Source organism: Nyctereutes procyonoides, unplaced genomic scaffold (genome assembly GCF_905146905.1).
Source record: "Nyctereutes procyonoides isolate TBG_1078 unplaced genomic scaffold, NYPRO_anot_genome, whole genome shotgun sequence".
NCBI classification, from domain to species: Eukaryota; Metazoa; Chordata; class Mammalia; order Carnivora; family Canidae; genus Nyctereutes; species Nyctereutes procyonoides.
Window position 1 is genome coordinate 33,865,554 of NW_026575048.1, and position 23,383 is coordinate 33,888,936.

Sequence of the window (23,383 nt, forward strand, 5' to 3'; positions counted from 1 at the left end):
GGAGATCGCCTAACTTATAACATGCCCACTTCAGCCCTGTCAGGGAACAAGAAGCCAGAGTGTCAGGACCAAGAGGGCAAAACAAAAAAACCAAGCCCCCCCGCCCCAGCTCTAGCAGGACGCAGAAAGTCTCCGTAGAAGGGTGTGTAGAAAGCGCGAAATTTCCGCCCCCTCCCACCCCGCCCCCCCACGCACACATTTTGATTCGGGCAGTGCCGAGACGCCTTAAGAAGTGCGCAAGCGCCCCACGGACCAGGCCGGAGGCTGAGGGACTCGCTAGGGTCGGGCATTGGGCGGGGCCTGGAGTGGGAGGGGCGGGGCCTGGAGTGGGAGGGGCGGGGCCTGGAGTGGGAGGGGCGGGGAGAGCTAGAGTCCACCCGTTGGTCTTTGGGTTGAAGGTTTCTCTTCCTTTACCAAACTTGCACAGTCTTCTGTCTTTCCTCCCCTCGCTAGGTCACCTGGTGAAGTGCCCCCCCCATCCTCAGTCGGAGTATGTACCCGTTGGCCAGGTTTCTCTGGGAACCTGGGAGTGAGGAAGCAAATAAGAAAATGTGGACTCTTCTGCTGAGAGCTTTTTAGTACCGCGGGCTGTTAGTGCTTTCGCCCTAATAATATAAAGTTAACCTCTTGGGTTTGGTGCAAAAGAAATTCATAGTGACCTGAACTTCAGACAGCAGGATATAAGTTTTGCAGTTTCTAAGAACCTGAGTTTTAAGGGAATTGGTTGGTTACTCATCCTTTTCCGGGCCTCTGTCCTTAGAGATAAATGAAGTGAGGAATGGAGAAGAGGTAGACCAGAAACATTTGAAAAAATTTGGACCTTGAGCCTGGAAGATCCAGGACTACCACTCTAAGTTCCAGTAGCATTCACTTTAGTTCAATTTAAAGAGGTTATTTAATTAAAAATAGGAGTACTGGGATCAAAAAAAAAAAAAGAGTACCGGGATCCCTGGGTGGCGCAGCGGTTTAGCGCCTGCTTTTGGCCCAGGGCGCGATCGTGAAGACCCGGGATCGAATCCCACGTCGGGCTCCCGGTGCATGGAGCCTGCTTCTCCCTCTGCCTGTGTCTCTGCCTCTCTCTCTCTCTGACTATCATAAATAAATAAATAAATAAATAAATAAATAAATAAATAAATAAATAAATAAATGAAATACCCTATGATCCAATAATTCCAGTGATATTTACCCAAAGAAAACAAAAGCAGTAACACATAAGGATATATATGCATCCTTGTTTGTTGCAGCATTATTTACAATAAGCAAGATATGGAAACAACCTAAGTGTCCATCAATAGACAAATTAATAAGGAATATGTGCGGTGTGTGTGTGTGAGAGAGAGAGAGAGAGAGACTGTGCATAGATAGAAATAATGGAATATTACAGAACTGTTAAAAAGAATGGGATCTTGCCATTTGTGATAACATGGATGGACCTAGAAGGTAATATGCAAAGTGAAATAAGCCAGACTGAGAAGGACAAATACCATATGATTTCATTCATAAGTGGAATCTAAAAAAATTTTTTTTGAATAAGCAGAATCAGACCTATAAATACAGAGAACAAACTGATGGTTGCCAGAGGGAAGAGGGGTGAGGGAGTTGGGCTAAATGGGTGAAGGGGAGTGGAAGATACAGGCTTCCAATTACAGAATGAATAAGTCACAGGAATAAAAGGCACAGCATAAGGAATATAGCAATGATATTATAATAGTGATATTTTGGGACAGACACTTGCATTAAATATAGCATAATATATTACCTTGTCCAATCACTATGCTGTGTACTTGAAACTAATGTAATATTGTGTGTCAACTATATACTCCAATAAAAAATAATAATAAAAATGTTTTTAAGCCTCCATTATGTGCAAGGTACTGTATGAATGTAGCATACTAGTTTCCTACTTCCAGGGATGGATTAAGGCTTTTCTTAGCTTTATACAGGTTTTTACAGCATATTATGATGCATTTATGAAAGCCCGTGGAAAACTGATAGATAATACTAACCAACCTTTACATAGCATTTCCCACCAATAAACTCATTTAATCTTTACAACAATGCTATGAAGCAAGTGCTATTATCATCTTCATCTTATAGTACCAGAAAAGTCACTTGCACCGGTCAGCTGTTAGTAGAAGAACTAGTCATCTGGCTCAAAAATCTGTACTCTTATGCACTGTATTATAGAGAAATAGAAATGAATTCATCCTGAAGAGGATGAAGGCTAAGTAAGTGTTCTAGATCTAGGGTCTACATCAGCATCCTGACTGCCAGGTGTAAACCCAAGAGCCCCAAGTGTTCAGCACTACCAACATTCTGAAGAGCAAAGATTTCAGGCATATTCATATGATCAGCCCACCCAAAGTTGCTGCTTTTATAAAGCAACATTGTGGCATAATGGAAAAAACATGCACTTTGGGTTTGAGTTGTGATTTCTTCAAGGCTGAGTGATTTGCAACGAGTCATTTCCATTTTCTGAGCTTCACTTGCTTCTATAAAGTAGGAATCATCATCATCATCTATTCTCCCTCACTGGTGTTCTGAGAATCAACAGTTCTGTAAGTTATAAAGCTTACACATATATTAACTTGCTGATCTTACCTTTCAGTTATTTTTACTTTTCCACAGCTCTTGATGATATATAAAAGTCTTTTCCTGATTAATTTAACCAATTGATTAATTAACTTTTTAAATTAATTTTTATTGGGATCCCTGGGTGGCGCAGCGGTTTAGCGCCTGCCTTTGGCCCAGGGCGCGATCCTGGTGACCGGGGACTGAGTCCCATGTCGGGATCCCGGTGCATGGAGCCTACTTCTCCCTCTGCCTATGTCTCTGCCTCTCTCTCTCTCTCTCTCTCTCTCTCTGTGACTATCATAAATAAATAAAAAAATTTTAAAAAATAAATAAAAATAAATTAATTTTTATCTTTTTAAAGATTTTATTTATTTATTCATGCGAGACACAGAGAGAGAGGCAGAGGGAGAAGCAGGCTCCATGCAGGGAGCCTGATGTGGGACTCAAACCCAGGACTCCAGGAACACGCCCTGGGCCGAAGGCAGACACTCAACCGCTGAGCCACCCAGGCACCCCTTAAATTAATTTTTAAAATCCTGGGCAGCCCAGGTGGCTCAGCGGTTGAGCGCCTCCTTCAGCCCAGGGCCTGATCCTGGAGACCCGGGATTGAGTCCCACGTCGGGTTCCCTGCCTGGAGCCTGCTTCTCCCTCTACCTGTGTCTCTGTCTCTCTGTGTCTCAAATAAATAAATAAATAAATAAATAAATAAATAAATAAATAAATAAATCTTTTTTAAAGATTAATTTTTGGGGAGCCCAGGTGGCTCAGCGGTTTAGCGCCGCCTTCAGTCCAGGGCCTGATCCTGGAGACCCGGGATTGAGTCCCACCTTGGGCTCCCTGCATGGAGCCTGCTTCTCCCTCTGCCTGTGTCTCTGCCTCTCTCTGTGTGTGTGTTACTCATGAATAAATAAACAAAATCCTTAAAAAATTTAATTTTTATATGCTGGAATCACTCATACCAAGAAAGGAGCATAAACTTGCTAACAGATATTAGGTAGAAGGAAAGGGCCTTCACAGAGTTTAGGTTGAAAAGAGAAGTGAAATGATTTAGGACAGCTCTTCGCTTCCATTGTCCTGTCTTCTGGACATATATTGGAAGAAGAAAGTAGAGAACATTCCCAACTTTTAGAGCATGAAGGTGTACCAGCTTCTTGAAGTATAAAGGTGCCTGTCAACATTGGTTATTTTCCTAAAGTTCCTGCCATCTGATTTTAGATCCTGCAAGACATAAATTAAGAATCCTGAAAATGTTACAACAGCCGGGCTGTTCAGTGGGAGGTAAAATGTCAGTAGCAGAGTGTGGGTTGGGATGTCACATGGAGTGGCTGATCATAGGAAGATTTTGTCTCATTTCTCAAATAAAACACAGCACTCTGACAGCACCGAAGCCAGCTATTCTCATTCTTATTTGCATATCCCACCCAACATCAAAGCATGATCTTTCTTTATATCACGATCCCTTCAGGTTATTCACTATCGTATTCTGAGAAGTGACCACAGTTCACAGTACAGAGAAGCTTGTCAATCACCAAGTGATCTGAGCTTGTGCAAATACTAGTCTGGCTCAGGGTGAATCAGACTGCAGCCGCTTCTCCATTTGTGAAGACTGTGTGCTAATGGCCTCTGGCAGACTACTCTGTGAGAGCACTCGAGAGTGGATGGAAGACCAATATAAATTTTAAATTGGTTTGTACTGAATATAAATAGGAAATGCCTCCATGTGAAATAGTTCTTATTTTTTTTAATTCTCCAATTTTCCAAGAATTGGCTTTTAAAAATTGATGCTTGGTGGGCCTGGCCAAGTTAAAGCATGTAGGCCCTGTAGTAGTTGAGGTCATTGTGGGCTCCTCTCTCTCGTTCCTTCCATCCTTCCCTGTCTTCAGAAGCCTTCGTATGTCACCTGGCTTTGGTGTCATCAGTGGGGAGCAGAAATATAAGCAATGAGCATTTTTCTGGGCTGTATTACCATCTAGTACACAGGCCTCCAGAAGCCCTCCTTTCCCCCACTTTACTGTTTCTTTGCAGCCAAATCTGCAAACTGAAGAACCTTTCTACCCTGGGGAAGCCTGTCTGTGTGTGTGGATTTTGCCCATTCTAAGGTAATTTCTCTGGTGGAAAATGGACTACAATGGCATCACTTGTGTTCTATCATGGCTTTTGTCTATCCTCTCTTTGGCAAAAAGAAAGGTAGAAGAAAAACATTTCCCTGACATTTATTTTTTTAAAGACTTTATTTATTTATGAGAGACACAGGCAGAGGGAGAAGCAGACTCCATGCAGGGAGCCCAACGTGGGACTCGATCCCAGGTCTCCAGGATCACACCCCAGGCTGAAGGCAGCACTAAAGCGCTAAGCCACCTGGGCTGCCCTTTCCCCAGCATTTAAAACTGCCAGTGATATCCCCAAGAAAAACACCGTCGATAAAATATCGGAAAACAAAATGGAAAGCTATATACATTTTATGATTTTTCAGAACGATGACACCTGTCATGCAATCATCTGGTAATTTTCATGCGGCAGAATAGAAATCTCAGCTGTCGTCGCTTAGTCTTTTTGTCAGATAAAGCCCTATCTGGTGTGCAAAATTGTCTTTGAAACATGAAATCTAGATTCTATCGATATTATTGAAAAACAATTAAAGCTTTGCTAAGGCATGGTATTTTCACAGGAGGAGTCAAGGGTCTGAATGGCACATTTCTCACCCAAAGAAGGGGAACTGGCAGCTGGGGTTACAGTTGCTAGGACAGCTTTATTGTACTACAGGCTGAACATATTGACATCAACTCCCTGCTCTGACCTTCTCCTTCGTGAATGTCAGTATGGTGTGTGAAGCTGCCTCACTTTTGTCTGCCTGCTTTTCATTATGTGCAAGTCAAAAGCACATCCACAGAGATTATGGATTTAACTCAATTTTGACACATCACATTTCATCTCACTGGTTAAGAAAGGCTGAGGTATGACTCATAATTTATTTTAAAGCATTTTAAATACACTTAATTATGCATAGAAAAAAGTTGAAATCCAAAACAAGATTCCTGCAACTTTACATTAACATCATCTATACAAATTTAGTATATATAACATAATGTTGTCCTATACATAGAATGGAAGGATTAGCCTTCTCCAGTGTGGGTCAGAGGGTGGTTCCTAACTCCTGGAGATTCTCACTCTCTGTATCACATATGTCAGCAATGTTGCAATATTTTACAGCAAGCATGCATATCTGTCCATATACACACAAATAGCACAAGGCCCCCAAAAGGCATAAAAATTAGAATTTTAAAATGTTTTCGTGCACTTACACCCTAAGCTACCAATTAATTTAGAATATTCTTTACTCGTCCCTTGCACAGATGTGAAGAGCCTAGTGAGCGACAGTCTCCAAGTAACAAACCACATGAGGGATCACTGGAGGATTGTTCTGCCCATTAGTGTTAACACTATAGTGGTTCTTCTTCACAGGGCTGTTGGATAAATGAGTGAATTAATGAATGAATGATGATGATCAAATGAACAAAAGAACAAACATCATCTCCGCACATTGCTGTGAGAAACGAGCGACCGTCCTGTGTAGTTATTTACATGAGCACCCTGATGGCCATGGAAACTGGTGATCAAGTGAAAAAAGAGATGAAAAACCTGGGTCTCAAGAAGGTAAATGTTGATGGATCATTTTCTTTTCAGGTGGAGAACCTTTTGTCTTTAGAAAAATCTTTGTGACTCTAACCAATATCAAAACATGGGGTGCTCCAGAGCCACTGAAAGTTAGTATGTCCAGGTCCCAGCTCTACACTAGATTTGTGACCTTGGGCTAGTTCCTTAACCTCTCTCAGCCACAAAATAAAATTTTCAACTTAACAGGGTGATGGCAAGAATTAAATAAGATCAGAGGCACCTGGCTGGCTCAGTCAGTTAAGCAGTGGACTCATGATTTTGGTTCCAGTTATGACCTCAGGGTTGGAAATTGATCCCCATATTGGGGGCATGAAGCCTACTTAAGATTCTCTCTCTCTTTCTCCCTCTGTCCCTGCTCTGGGCGCTCTCTCTCTCTCTCTCTGAGAAGAAGAAGAAGAAAAGAAAGAAGAATAAGAAAGAATAAGAAGAAGAATAAGAAGAAGAAGAGGAGGAGGAGGAGGAGGAGGAGGAAGAAGAAGAAGAAGAAGAAGAAGAAGAAGAAGAAGAGAATTTAAAAAATGAAATAAGATTATATGTGCTTAAAAAATTAGAAGAAAGTATGTAAATATATGGAACTCTATATGGAAAATAATATTGAACAAAAACTGTAAAACTGGATCTAGTCACTGATATGAACCAAAAATTGATTTAGCTTGATATAAAGGATTAGAATTTTAAGTCCACTGGATGCTGTGTTTGTATAAAGTTAGCTGGTTACAATAAAACTTGTAACCTAAAAATCTTTCCATTTTCTCAAACCGTATATTTATGTCCTTTTTGCTTTTCCCTCTTCCTTTCCCCAAGAGTGGTAAATATTAGTTAAGACCATGGGACAACAAACCAGAGCCTCAGATAGGACCCAGTATGAAAATAGCCCCTAAAGATGTGGAATCTATCTTGAAAGGTTGAAGGCCAAAGAGATGAGTATCCCACTAAAATAATAGCCAATCTTTTAGCATCAGTGTGAAAATAAAAAATCACATCATTTTCAAATGCCAAATCATAATTTTACTTGCTTCTCCTTCCGCCTCAGGCTCTTAAACAGTGGAGATTTGGCATTTCTATAGTTTCTGCAACACAGAAACACAAAGTCACAGGTCTAACTTCAGATCACCTTCTGAAAGAGAGTGACAGGAACTTGGCTAGAACATCAGACCAGCCTGGGTATGAATCCTAGATATTCCTACTGACAAGTTCAGTTACCTTGGGAGAGTGACTTCTCCACTCTTAAGTCTCAGAGGCAAAATGAAGGATCTAAATCACCGGATTGTTGTGTCATCAGGTAGCAAAGGTACCAGCCTGTGATCACTAGTACCTGGGCATAGCTTGCCAGGTGATTCCTGATGGCCAAGTTGGGGTGGAGAGACAGGGAGGTCAGTCTGGAGGTCTTCCTTCCAAGAAATGGTCAGGCTTCTGACTATCTCCATGACAGTCTGGGGGAAGCAAAGCCATGGAAGAAAAGGGTTGGAGGAAGTTACAAATCTAGGAAAAGTGTCTAATGGAAGGCAAATCTCCCCCTTGAAAGAAAGGGGACTGGAGAGAGTATGACATTCCCAAAACCACAACTGAGAAACTCAGGAAGCCCAAGTCAAGGGCCGCTTGCCCTGGGCCTGGAAACCCCAGCCACAACCCCGCCCTCCACTGACACTGACCCAGAAGAAGAATTTGCTAAAGCACCGATCCCAACAACCCAAAGATTTCCAGCAAGAGACTGACGTTGAAGCCTGGCTTTCAGTGAGGAGAGTGAGGAGACAGTGAGGAGAGCTGGAGAAGTCGTGGTTTTTAACACGTGATTGTGTGATCATCACATCTCATCCAAACCGCAGACTCCAAGGCTACCCTGTCTTCTTTGCCAGCACCTATTCTTATATCCTAACAGACCATGGATGCATATGGGAGAATAACTGCATGTATTTTCATTTAAATCATGGTAAAGGTAAAATTCAAATCAAGGTATTTGTGTTTCCACACAGCCCCCCACCCCCACCCCAGCAGAAGCAAGCGCTCTGTGAACACACACACGCACATACACACATAGCCTTGTTTCGGCACAGATGTCAGGAACGCAGAGCCTGTAAATCTGCCCAGGCAGTTCTGTTCTTGAATCATTAAGAACAACCGAGTGGGTGGAACGAGAACATGAAATTGCTGTGTGCACTCATGTTTTGTTTATGGAGCAATCATTTCTAGACGTGTTTTCTTTTTTTATGAAGAATCTTTTCTATGTTTGCCTTTTAACACCCTACCTTCCTTCCTGTCCCCGGCTCTCCCACACCCACTAAAAAGAAACATTGAGGGCGTTACAAAAATCTCCACAAATTTGAAGAATAGATTACATTAAGTGTCTCTCTAAACCAATTCCTTTTACTCAGTCAAAATAAATGATTTAGTAATATGAATAACACAGGTAACAGTTGAGTTTGAACATGGTGTATAGTTTTAAAAAGCTCACAACAACTCCCAAATCATAAAAAAAAAAAAAAATCACCTTCCTTGATCCACCATGTGCAATGAGGACCTAGTTAACCCAGAGAATTGAAAGTCCTGAGATGTTCTCAGCACGGTTTAATTCGTGGTTTATGCACCTGCTACAGGATTTTTTCACTTAACTTCACTGTCACTCAGCTTCTTTATCTATAAAACGGGTATCATACCTACTTTGTGAGGGCTCAGTGCCTAGGAGAGTAAGCACTCAGGAAACTGTAGCCACTCCTACTATTGCTAATAATTGCAGAAAGCGGGCAGACGGGATGGCTCTTGCTGGATCCTATGAATTCTTTGTTCTGATACACCCATCCCCCAGCCTTGGCCAGAGCACACACTCAACAGGGGGCTCCCAGACATACCATGGTGATAGCGACCCCAGTTAGGGTGCAGTCTTCTTGGACCCCTACGAGTTTCTGTTCATTTCTAGACTGACCTGTGAGCTGCTACCCCCACTCCCTCCACACCTCCCACCGAAGGAGGGGCCCATGTGTGTGTTTGTTGAGTTCTGGAGCTATGTTTACCATCTGGGTGGATCTCACTTCATTGTTTTCCCTCTTGTTGTTTTTGGCTTCTTGGCGTTGTCCTGCCTGGCGCACCCCCCCAGCCATGTTCTCATCACAGCAACATCCCCTTGTTTTCGGTCGACAGCTTACTGCTAGAGGCAGAGTGGTGGCATCAGGTGCTTTAAGAGAGAGCGATTGCATTAAATTTTCTCCAGGAAAATGAGCTTGGTTTTTAAAAAATGTTCCATGGAACGGATCTAATAACTTAGCTCTGTAATAATTTCTCCTCTGCCTCCTCTAATTGCAAGGATTCTTTGAGAAACAATGGAGTATTACTGCTTTTCAATAGGCTGATGAGACTGCATTTGCAGGCTTCTATCAACAGGAGAGCCTTTCAGACTTTACCCACGGCACAAACAGGTATAGGGAAGCCTCCCCAGCTGAGAAATGGATAAGGGGAGCAGTGACCCCAGGGCCAGTCCTGAAAATGGTCTACTCATCTTGGGGTGCCATGGACCTCCAAATCAACCCCTCCCTGGGAGGGGCCCCGTGAGGCTCCACAGAGGTGGAGGCCTTTGGATCTGAAAGCCTGTCCAGCCAACAACATTCAATGTCCATCCAGAATGAGGTTTAACCACAGGAATGCTAACTAGGCTAGTAGCCTGACTTCCTGCATGTTCTGGGAGGGCTGGGGGCTGATCAAATTTGAGAACTGAGAGCGGTGGCCACAGACTTTTCCAAGAGAGCTATAATGCTGCCAGTCAAATAGCACTTAATTTCCGGTGGGTTGTAAAAGTGCCATTTATCCTGCAAGCTTCAGGGAGAGCAGCACGGTAGGATTCTAAGTTAAATGATGCAAGAATAACTACTCTCAGTAAAGATTTTGTGCTTCAGAATTAAAAACAAAGCAAAAAAGACCAAACCTACTTTTACACTGATTGCAAATATTGTAGCGAAGAAATCACTTTCCATTAAATTCCCTTGATAAAGCCACGTGTAACCTGAGTTGATGGCCACTGGAGGCCCACAGCCATTCAGCAGCACCTTGTAGGCATAAGGGAGTTTTGTCCTTAGTGACTCAGGTCACATTTTTGCCACATGGACACTGTCACACCAATAAAAGGATGGTCTCCAGGGGTAATGGGTGGAGTCAGGCTGATAAGGATCTGAAGTGGCTCACAAGGCAGTTGGAAGAGGGGCCAGCAGCAGTGGCCCTGACACAGTGAGGCCATTGGCCAATGGCACTTGTCTGCTGCCATCAAACATTTATACCTTCTCCAGGGCTTGCAGACCTACAATTTAGAAAATCTGGGAGAGGGATCCCTGGGTGGCACAGCGGTTTAGCGCCTGCCTTTGGCCCAGGGCGCAATCCTGGAGATCTGGGATCGAATTCCACGTCGGGCTCTCGGTGCATGGAGCCTGCTTCTCCCTCTGCCTGTGTCTCTGCCTCTCTCTCTCTCTCTCTCTCTGTGACTATCATAAAAAAAAAGAAAATCTGGGAGAACTTTTCATTTCTAAGAAGAACCACATAAGAAACAACTTCATGTAGCTAGGTAGCTGGGACATTGAGGCAGTGAGGTCTGTGCGTGTGGAGGGGTCTGGGGGAAGAAGAGATTTAGGAGGAAATACTACTAAGTGTTTCAGTGACTTGTTATTTAAATTACATATAGGCTACAAAAATACTGTTTAATAAATACTACCCCAGGGGCCCCTGGTGGCTTAGTCAGTTGAGTGGCCAACTCTTGGTTTCAGCTCAGGTCATGATCTCTGGGTGGTAGATGGAACTGCATGTCAGGCCCTGTGCTCAGCAAGGAGTCTGCTTCAGATTCTCTCTCTCTCTCTCTCTCTCTGTCCCTCCCTCTCCCTCAAATAAAGAAATAAAATCTGTAAAAATAAATACTACCCCAAAACACACAGTTAACTTTAATAAAAAGGTCAATTAGTAGTACCATAGAACATTCTGGGGACACCTGCCTGGCTCAATTGGTAGAGTGCAGGACCCTTGATCTCAGGGTTGTGAGTTCAAGCCCCATGTTGGGTGTAGAAATTACTAAAATATATATATATATATATATATATATATATATATATACATACAAACCTAAAAAAATAGAATATTCTGTGAGGATGGTAATGTTCTATATCTGTGCCAACTATGTGTGACTGTCAAGCACTTGAATGAAATGTGGCTGGCACAACTGAGGAATTTAGTTTGTAATTTTATATTATTTTAATTTTTCTTTGGATAGCCACATATCGCTAATGGCTACAGTTCTGGACAGCACAGATTCAAGAGGATCAAAGTGGGAAAGAGAAAGGAGACACTAGAACAACCTTCCTGTTTGTCCGGATCCCAAAAGTAGGAAATCCAACTCATTTGCTAATGAATTCAGTCCACGGGAGTAAAAAAAAAAAAAAAAAAAAAAAAATCAATTTGTATCAAAAGTGCTTTAATGCCTGTCTAAATGTTGAACCATAATAGCTTCTTTTTTTCACAATTTCTATGGGGAAAAAATACCATTTTATGCTTCTGGAAAATGGAAGTGTCATTCTCAGTGTGTGCCCTCCATTAATATCTCCATCTTTGTGGCATGTAGAGCTTTGCCTCTGTAGGCTTCTCCTGTCAGGTAATGATTTTTACAGCCAGAAGCATAAATAAGTTCTTCTGTTGCTAATGACAGGTGAGGTTTCCCACCCCGATTGAGACAACCACTCCATCCAGTAACTCAGGGCATTGCAACATTTCTGCTTAGGAAGTGGCAGCTAATTCCTCTGAGAAACATTTCACGTACTACTGATTGTTCAGCAACCAGCTCACATCAGCAGATCTGGGCGCCATCCTGGGGCCCAGGAGAGTCCCTTGAGGAAAAGTGGCCTCTGCCAACAGACAACAGGTACCAGGGCAGTGCCAGTACACAGGACTCCCTGCTACCCACCCCAGGCCCAAGACCCCTGCAGCCCCTGCAGAGAAGGTCCTGAAGCCCTGACCTCGCTTCCTTGTAAGGGGAAAAGGTCAAGCTGAGGGTGCACAAGTAAGATAGAGAAAGGTTTCTCATGCAGGGCACTGGCTGGGAAGCAGGGGAGGAAGAGAAGAGGGAGGTTCTTCTGGTTAAAAACAAAAACTAAAAGGCTCAGGGCACCAGCAGCTTAGAGTTGTGAGTCTGAACCAGATGATAAGCTTTTAAAAAGCTGTGAAGTAGAAACACCTGGGTGGCTCAGTGGCTGAGTATCTGCCTTTGGCTCAGGTTGTGATCCCGGTGTCCTGGGTTCGAGTCCCGCATCAGGATCCTCACAGGGAGCCTGCTTCTCCCTCTGCCTATACCTCTGTCTTTCTATATCTCTCATGAATAAATAACATCTTAAAAAAAAAAAAGCCATGAAGTGCAAGCATCACACAACGATGCTCTCTGATGTCAGAGCTCTGTCCTGGTCTCGTGGAAAGCACGAGGGCCTCTCTGCCAGTGGCGAGGGCCGTGGGGTGTCCCAGCCTGCTTGTGGGTGAGGAGAACACAGACATGCCAGCCCAGCAGACGCAGACCTGGACAGGCTGCTCAGCCAGGCCTGCTTAATTGATACAGGCTCCTAATGAGCGGGATAAACACCATTTGGGGCCATTTGCTGTGAAATGGACCAGGGTGTATGAGAAGTCGGCCTTGTATGGGCAGAAAACGTACACATCGGCAGAAAATAATGTGCTGGAAAAGTTTTACATTAAAGACGTGCCATTCTGAGTGTGCAGAGGTGTTAATGCTTATGCAATTAATCATTTCATATTTGAAGATTGGGATTTTTTTCCCTTTTAATTAATTAGCCAGTAGACTCATTACAGTACATTTTTCATGTCAAAAAGGCAGCGGATTCTAAGAGAAGAGGGGGGCTGGTGGGGAGAAGGGCCGGCAGCTGCGGTGGTCTAGTGTGCTGTGCAAAGTACAGGGAATCTCGGTCATCTCTGCCTACAAATATTCCCTTTGAAGGGCCTGCAAATGAGGATCTGGTCAAAATGCCTGGCTTTTATCCACGTCCTGGGAATGCAAGGCTCTGCTGGTGCACACTTTTTCAGAACCTGCATTCAGTTCCTTACCATGTGTTGTGGCCTGCCCAGTCAACGGATTTGTCTTTCGCTAGCACGAGGGTACAGCAGGAGGGCTAAAGGTTGGGCTTGGAAGCCAACCACTGTGAGTTCCACTGCTGACTTCCTTCTCAGCTGGAGACTGTGGGCAAGTCACCTAAATCTCTTCATGCCTCAGTTTTCTGCTCTTTACAATGAAGGTAAAAGTAGTACCAGCCTCAGGGTGGCTGAGGGAAGAAAGTAAAATAATGCATATTAGCTATTTAATTGATGGGGCACGTGGGTGGCTCAGTGGTTGAACATCTGCCTTTGGCTCAGGGTGTGATCCCGGGGTCCAGGGATTGAGTCTCACCCTGCGGGGAGCCTGCTTCTCCCTCTGCCTACGTCTCTGCCTCTCTGTCTGTGTCTCTCATGAATGAATAAACAAACCCTTAAAAAAATGTTTACTTGGTACCTGGTATATTCTGAAGACTCAAAACCAGTAGGCTTTAGTACTAGAAGAGTATACTTCTTTGTGGGACAGAATACCACCCTTGACTCCTTCACAAAGCTATTTTTTGTGTGTATGGTAAAATATACATAACAGAAAATCTACTGTTTGGACCATTTTTAAGTGCACATTGGTGTGGTAGTAAGTACTTACATTATTGTGCAACTGTCACTACCATTCATCTCTGGGACCTTTTCATCTTCCCAGCTGTAATTCTAACTTCATTAAACACTAACTTTATTGTTAGTCATTAAACGCTAACTTCCCATTCCCCCTGCCCCACCTCCAGCTCTTGGCAATTACCATTCTACTTTCTGTTCTGGAATTTGACTACTCTAGGGACCTCATCTAAGAGGAATCATACAATATTTGTCCTTTGCAACTGGCTTAATTCACTTAGCACTACATCTTCGTCTTCAAGATTCCTCCATGTTGTAACATGTATCCAAATGTCCTCCCTAATATCAGAAAGGGAGACAGAACATAAAGACTCCTAACTCTGGGAAACGGGCTGGAGGTGATGAAAAGGGAGGAGGACAGGGGTGGGGGTGAATGGGTGATGGGCACTGAGGGGGGCACTTGACGGGATGAGCACTGGGTGTTATTCTGTATGTTGGTAAATTGAACACCAATAAAAAATAAATTTATTATTAAAAAACAAACAAACAAATGTCCTCCCTTTTTAAGGCTGAATGATATTCCATCATGTGTACGTACCATATTTAGCTTATCCATTCATTGGTCAATGGACACTTAGTTTGCTTCCATCTTTTGACTACTGTGAACACTGCTGCTGTGAACGTGAGGGGGCAAATATCTGAGTTCCTGCTTTCACTTCTTTGGGATATATCCCCAGAAGTGGAATTGTTGGGTGACATGTAATTCTGTTTGCTTTTTTGAGGAACCATCATACCACTTTCCACAGTGACTGCACTGTTCTATGTTTCTGCCAGCAGTGTACTAGGATTCTATTTCTTCATGTCCTCACTACCACTCCTTATTGTCTGGTTTTTAATTTTTTAATTTTAATTTTTTTAAAGATTTTATTTATTTATTAGAGACACAGAGAGAGAGAGAGGCAGAGACACAGGCAGAGGGAGAAGCAGGCTCCATGCAGGGAGCCCAACGTGGGACTCGATTCCGGGTCTCCAGGATCACACCCTGGGCTAAAGGCGGTGCTAAACTGCTGAGCCACCTGGGCTGCCCTGTCTGGTTTTTTAATAGCCATCCTGATCAGAATGAAGTGGTATCTTGTGGTTGCCATTTGCATTCCCCTGGTGACTAGTGATGTTGAGCAGCTTTTTGTGCTCCATGGAGCTTCTTGGTAGCAGATAAGCAGATACGAAGGGGAGAGCATAGTAGAAACTCCTGGTGATCTGAGCACAATTGTTGAGAGTACGGGAATACAAGCTTCTGTTTCTATCAAGATAATAGATATACAGTGATAATTAGATAGATACATAGATAACAGATACAGAAGAACATGGAAAGATATTACATTTAATATACACATAGAAACAAAAGTCTAGCTTGGTTTGTGCCTAATCATTAACTCATAGGGTTGAACTCTGGGATGGCAAGAGGATCTTTTCTATTCCTATCTTACTTTACATGTTTCACGAAAAGGGAGGATCGGGGGTAGAATTACAAGTGTTTTAGGGGCGCCTGGATGGTGCAGTCAGTTGAGCATCTGACCTTGTTTTCAGTTAGGGTGGTGGTCTGGGCGGCCTGGGATCTAGCCATTGTGTCTGGCTCTGTGCTCAGTGGGGACCCTGCTTGGGATTCTCTCTTTCCCTCCATCTGTTCCTCCCCTGACCCCCAAATAAATAAATAAACATTAAAATAAATAAACAGGGGCACCTGGGTGGTTCAGTGGCTTAAACGTCTGCTTTCAGCTCAGGTCATGATCCCAGGGTCCTGGGATAGAATTCCGCATTGCATTCCCTGCTTTGTGGGGAGCCTGCTTCTCCCTCACCCTCTGCCCCTTCCCTCGTTTGTGCTCTCTCAAATAAATAAAATCTTTAAAAACCTAAAGTGAACTAAAAAATAAATAAAAACATCCTTGGTAACATTTGCAATTATCTTTAACTTCATAAGTCAATAGATTCAAGGAACACAGACCAAGAGATGCAAACTATGAATGTTCACAGGGAAACCTTTTTACTGCTTTACTGCCGCCTGGCAAGGGCACAGTAGAAGTGATGCTTAACCATGGCTCTGCCTTTCTGTTCAGCAATAGCCAGCACCTGCCCTGGGGGCTGCTAGGAGGCTGAAGGGAAGACCACAGGAGTTGAAGACCTGCATCTGCTTTCAAGACATTTACAGTTTGTTGTTGCTTGCACAAGGCAGGGTGAAGATACCACAGAGGGCTTCACAAAAGTGTGAAATTGTGCATGTGGACCTGATCTAGGTGCTTTTGAGACAAGATTGCCCAGAATCTGCTAGTTTGGGAACCTCTCCTGGAGAACTGACAACAGTGGTGGGTGCATGCTGAGCTGACCTTGAGGGAAGAGGAGAATTCCTCTTGGTGTAGGTGTAGGAGGTATCTTGGTGTAGGACAGGCAACACTCCATGCCCTGGTGACAGCATGGGTCAAGGCCCTGAGGCCAACTGAGCCAAGGTGGTGCAAAGACTCTGCCTGGCAGGGAATGAACAGAAGTTCAGAGAGACTCAAAATATGGTGATGTTTTTTGCCTTGACTTAAAAAAAATACATATTCATTAAAGATTTTTGTGATTAGCTATAGAGATATAAGTGTATAGATAATATAGATATACGTAGAAAGCATAGATAAAATGTAGTATGGATAAATATACTTTTTTACCCAAATAAAATGATGCTATACTGTTCTACAACTCTCTATTTTCCCAACAATGCTCCTATGTTGTCAAGACCTCTCTTTACATATACACACACACATATGCCTGCGTGCATGCACACATTCACACTTATCAATACACCCCATTTGTACAACTGTGATGTAATTTATTTCAAGAGGCCCCCATTGATGAGCAATTCTGAGTTGATGAGAGTATGCATCTAAATCTTGTTAGGTATTGCCTAGTCACCTTACAGAAGGGCCACAGCCATTCCTCTATCCCCTCTACCCCAGGGTGTGTGGAGCCTCATGGCCACACCACTTGCTTAGCATCACTAAGCCTCACTTCTTATCAGGAGTGAGGAAGACAGAACCAGCAGCAAAGGTTGCTGTGGGAACTACATCAGGGAATCCATCTCCAAGTGCCTGGGACAACCTTAGCACCCAAAAAATCAGCTGTCACTCTTATCTTTCAAGTTTTAGCTAATTTGATGGGCAAAAATGATATTTTGTTGTTTTGATTTGCATTTCTTAAACCTCAAAGGTAATTATGACAATATCTCCTAGCAGATTTGTGAGTCTCTCAATGTTGTATTCATTCAGCCAGTGGATCGTGAAGGTCATACACTGATCCAGTCCCAGTGCCCTGCAGAGTCTCCTCTGGCAGGCACTTGCCTGCTCCGCAGGGCTGACTTGGGAAGGACCAGTACTCTGGGGAGCCTTGCTTTAGCACTCAGACCTCCCTTTCCTCATCCTCAGGTCCTGTGGCTGGGCTTGAGGATTAGGACGCTGGAGGTAGTTGAGGATAAGAAGGGCTCAGTTTTCCAGGGGATCAGGAACCTGATGGTGGGTCCCAGGAGGCCCAGGCACCCAGACCTACCCTCAGTGGGGCCATTGCCCAATTCAGCTATCGGTAGGGTGGCTGGGTTTAACAAATAGTAGTAAGAAACGCTCTGTTAAATTTGAAGTTCAGATAAACAATAAATAATTTTTCAGTATAGGTATATCCAAAATATTGCATGAGATATACCAAAAAAGAATTATACTAAAAAATATTCATTGTTTATCTGAACTTCAAATTTAACTGGTTGTCTTGTATTTTATCTGGTAACAGGTTTCTTTTTCTTTCCTTCTTGCTTTGTTTTTTGTTGTTTTAAAGATTTTATTTATTTATTTATTTATTTATTTATTTATTTATGAAACACACAGAGAGAGGCAGAGACACAGGCAGAGGGAGAAGCAGGCTCCCTGTGGGGGGAGCCTGATATGAGACATGATTCCAGGACCCTGGAATCACGACCCAAGCCAAAGGCGATGCTCAACCACTGAGCCACCCAGGTGTCCCTTGTTTTTTTTTTAACACGGGACTTGAACCCATGACCCTGAGATCAAGATCTGATCTGAAATCAAGAGTCAGAGGTTTGACCAACTATGCCACTCAGGTGCCCCTCATAACAAGTGTTTTGTTTACCTGCTGTATTAGTTTCCTATTAGTGCCATAGCAAATTACCATATTTTTAGTGGCTTAACATAATACAAATTTACTCATAATTCAGGAGGTCACAAGTCCAAAATCAGTTCCACTGGACAAGGTCAAGGCATTGGCAGGGCTTATTCTTTTTCCAGATTCTTGGTGCCTTCATTCTCTAGCTCATGGTCCCTTCCTCTGTCTTCAAAGATAGCAGTGTAGCATCTTTAAATCTTTCTCTGAGTCTGACATTTCTACTTCCCTCTTACAAGGTCTCTTGTGATTATTTCTTGAATAATCCAGGTTAAGAGCAGCCTGGGTGGCTCAGTGGTTTAGTGCCGTCTTCAGCCCAGGGCGTGATCCTGGAGACCCAGGATCGAGTCCCATGTCCGGCTCCCGGGATGGAGTCTGCTTCTCCCTCTACTTGTGTCTCTGCCCCTCTCTCTCTCTCTGTCTCTAATGAATAAATAAAAATCTTTAAAAAAAATAAGAAAAAAATAATCCAGGTCAATCTCCCCTCTCACGATGTGTAATTTAATTATATCTGCAGTCTCTTTTACCATGTAAATTAATATATTCACAGGTGCTGGGGATTAGGATGTGGACATCTTTGGGGTGCCATTATTCAACCTATCACACTTAGGTGGCGACCATCAAACATTGCATTGTTTCTATTGCATTCTAAGTTCCTAACTCCAACACCAATTCTCTTCCCCAATGTATATAATAACAATTGACATACTATACTGCACCTATTTCACAAATGTCTGTCTTCCTACTCCCTGCTTTGAGGATAGACATAAGACCTACTCCTCTCGTCTGCCCTGTGCTTGACACATCTACACGTGTGCCTGAGCAAATGATGATTGAATGTGTTACCTATTGAGCTGTAAATTAGGGTGTGCCTCTAAAATGTACTTATGTTACCAAAATAAACAAGAAAATGTATGTTGGGTGGGAATGTGATTCCGTGAGAAGAGAGATGGGCTCTGTACCAGGGAGCTGAGCAGCAAAAGGAACGCAGAGATGAGGACCAGAGAGGCTTGGGTAGGAATGAAAAGGAGGTAGAAAGGCAGGAGGGCTCCCAAGCCATGGCCCTTCTCTGGTTCTGGGTGCAAGACAGTGTAAATCGAGAAGGTGATTATGAATGCGTTTGGGGTTCCCAACCACATCATGAAGCAAGCATTTGGGTGCAACCACTTTATTTGGGAGATGATCTTAGGAAGCCCAGAAGGAGCAATGAGCCTGGAAGGGACAGAGCCAATCAACGGTGTGTTGATGGGCGCTATGGCCCCCCTCCCTGGGCTTCACCTCCTGAGGGCCCTCAGAATTACCCCAAACAGATGGATCTATGGAGACAGTCACTACCCCTTGCTTGGGCTGTGCATATGAGATCTGTTTTCAGGTGACCTGAGGGGAGCCCCACATGGGTATGGCAGAACCAATGTCCTCTCAATCTGGTTACTACTACAAGGTAAGATTACATGGATACATACCTTTGATTTTATTTACTTTTGTGATATTTTTAAATTGTATAAAGTTTTATTTAAAAAGAGAGGAATATGTCCATTTTGTAAAAAAAAAAAAATGGTAGAAAATATATATACATCCTCCATGCCTGAAGGTTTGCATTGGATCCCCAGAGAATGACTGTTTTTTAGCCTCCAAGGCAGCTGCCACCTTGATTCTCCCAGTCTGATACATATACAGGAAACACCCCACTGGCATTTCTGACTTTTGTTCACTAAATTCTCCTCTTGCTCCCACCCCCTGGTTTTCCCACAATCACTATGCAGTTACCACTTTCCAGCCTTGGTTCAACAGAGTCCATCTCTGATAAGTGTGTCTTCTCAAAGGAAAAGAAATCTCAGTAATTATAAATTCATCGAGTTCATTCTACCAGAACTTCTTTTTCTTTTATTTTCTTGCTGTAATTAATTTTGTTTTATCTGACTGTTTTCAGACAATAACTACCCCACACTGGGACTGGTCTATGTGAGTACCTGAATTCATTCCTTAGTTCTTAGTGTGAGTCACGAAGGAAAACATTGTCCCAAGTGACAGGACCCTTGTGAGTTATGAAGAACTCAAGTGAACTGCCAGGCGCTGTGGCAGTAGATGCCACCCCTTGGGCCCCGATGATTAGACAGCCACTCCCAGGTACAGATGAAGAAATGATAACCTGGGCAGCCCCGGTGGTGCAGCGGTTTAGCGCCGCCTTCAGCCCAGGGCCTGATCCTGGAGACTGGGGATCGAGTCCCACGTCAGGCTCCCTACATGGAGCCTGCTTCTCCCTCTGCCTGTGTCTCTGCCTCTCTCTCTCTCTCTCTCTCTCTCTCTGTGTGTGTGTGTGTGTGTGTGTGTCTCTCATGAATAAATAAAATCTTTAAAAAAAAGATTAAAAAAAAAAGAAATGATAACCTTCCTTGAGACACCCCCCACCCAGTTTGGGTGGATAAGGTTTTCATGGCTCAAACCATAACCATCACAACCCAAAGGTCCTGGAGTCACACCTCCTGCCTAGTTCCTTGAGAAAAAGACAAATATAGAACAGGGTTGTTTTTTTTTTCCACTTATTCGTCCCGCAAATTCTTTTTTTAAAGAAGATGTTTATTTATTTATGAGAGACACACAGAGAGAGGCAGAGACACAGGCAGAGGGAGAAGCAGGCTCCACGCAGGGAGCCCGATGTGGGACTCGATCCCGCGTCTCCAGGATCAGGCCCTGGGCTGAAGGCGGCGCTAAACCGCTGAGCCCCCCGGGCTGCCTTGTTCCACAAATTCTTGTTGAGTATCTGTGATGGCCAAATACTATGCTAAGTACTCAATCAGAGATAAAATGTGAATTATTCTTCCCAGGAGGAAAATGTGTGGCAGCATCTCGGGTCAGTTCTGAAATGAAGTTGATTAAGGGTAGTAAGGAAACAGAGAAAAGGGAGAGTGAACAAATAACCCAGATCCAAGAGAAACCCGAGCAAAACAGCAGAGTGCTGACTGCTGACCACTGGTGGCGGACAAAGTTCAGAAATACACGGTATCACCCACTATCTAAAACCTCAAGGAACAGCTTTTCCATAAATAAGCACTGCGTGCAGGCACACACACGCACACACACATACATTCCAACCGTTCTACTAGCTGTCACATACAGTGAGAGGGAGGCTTGCATTTTTGTTTACTTTGGCAAATCTAAATTTGGACCTAGAATCTCCTCACAGAGCCTGCCTCACAGACCCTGGTCCCTGTCGTGTGTGTCTCCCTCGGGCAGCAGGCGCTGGCAACGGGGAGAGCAGGCCAACCCACCAACACGGGCTAAAGGCCAGGCCTGGGGGCCCCTGCCAGCCGTTCCCTGACTGCCCACCATTCTGCCCTTCAACCGAACAATCTGTCTTGCAAAAACAATTGGCATTCAGTTTTCAGGAGATGAGCACCAAGTGCAAAATATTTACCACCCAGCAGTTAAGCTTCGGCACAAAATTGGTTGCCTCCTCAGCGAATTAAATTCAATTAGCTGCCTCCTTATCTCAGCTGTGCGTTGTCATAATCAGGGACCCCCGCCTCTGCCCACGTCTGTGTACGAGAGTTAGGGGAGCAGCGGCCGGACGGGCCTTTGGTGGGTGAAGCCGTTGGCAGAGCCCTGCAGCCCGACGAGCCTCTCCTCAGCAGCAAAGGGATGGTTGGGCTCTTCCTCCACATTTATTTGCACTAAGGATTGTGTCCTCCCCACATGCACACTCTATGCTCGGAGAGCGGCAGGAGACCACTCTGCTCTGACAACTTTCTCCGCCACTGACATTATCTCCTAATTACCTTCTCAGCGGTGATGGCCGGTACGAGCCCTCGGCTTGTGCAAAATGATTCTAATAGCCCGTCTGATCGGGAGGAGAGGAAATGCTGTCGTTCTTTGAGCTTCATGGGGGCTGTTACCACTTTTCCAAAAGAGCCTGAATAATATTCACGATGATCAGAAGGGAAAAACGCGCACACACACACATTACTTCGAATGACCATTACTCCGAAAACAATAACATGTTTTCAGCCAGATGAATATGTTTATGTAACAGGGTAACTCTTGTCCTCAGCAGAGCTTCCAAGCACCAGAGCCATTAAGTTAATGGCTTGAAACGGAGCCCAAAGACTGGTGTTTGTTCTATGGCACTCGCCCTGGGTGGTGGGATGCCTTGTAGTCTTCAAAAGGGATATTTTATTTTATTTTTTTAAGAACAGATGACTTGTTCCAACAGCCTGGAGGTATGCAGCTGCAGTCTGTGGCAAGTATTGTAGGGGGAAGAAGCCAGTTTGGCCAGGAAATCAGGTGGCGTGATGTTTAAAGGTCAACTTCAACAGGTTTGTCCTTAGAGAAATAAGGCTGCAAGTCCCACCCCATGTCCCCGCCTAGACCTCAAGCCCCTTCTTTGGCTTCTAGTCACCTCTTGGTGACCTGTGCCAGTTTCTAATGACGTAAGCATGTTTCTTTTCCCTTCTGCCTGTAAGGAGTCCATTGGTCAAATAAAGGAAGCCTATGACGACGGCTGAGACTTGGATTGGTTTTGTAAACTCAGAATCCTGGCCAGCCTTGCTGGTGGTCTCAGGAGAGCCACGAAAGGGCTGTGGATGGACTCGCCACCTAAAGTGTTTGCAGGCCTGACACCCTAGATAAGGACCACTGGTGGAGTTCCACGGTGGCTCAATCAGCTATCACCCCCACCCTATTTCTTCAGGCCCACTCAGGAGATGGCCTTGGGGAGGAAGGGCAAAGGCCTGAGAATACGGCACAAGACGTGCCACAATGTTGCTCAGTTCTTGAAGATATGATCAACAGCTTTTAGACCTGCAAACCAGAGCGGCAATGGGGGTCTGCTCTAACTAGGAGTTGGGGATGGATCTCCAGCTCTGGTTTGACTCAGCCTACTGTTCAGTTGTCTAAAAACCACCTAATGGGGCGCCTGGGTGGTGTAATCGGTGGAGCAGCCGACTCTTGGTTTCCACTCAGGGTCCTGGGATTCAAGTGGCCTGGTGCATAGGCTCCTTGCTCAGCGGGGAGTTTGCTTGAGGATTTTCTCTTTCCCTCTCCTTCTGCCGTTCCTCCCGCTTGTGCTCTCTCACTCTAAAATAAAAAATAATTAAAAAAACATCTTTTTAAAAATAGAAACCACCTAGTGGTTTAATAACAACAATGATGGGGCCATTTGCTTTCATTTTGTGAAAATAAAGTTATTAGAACAACCTCCCAAGCCATCAGCTTACTGGTCATCAAACCTCAGAACTGCTTGAGTGAAACAGACTGTCTAAATTTTAAA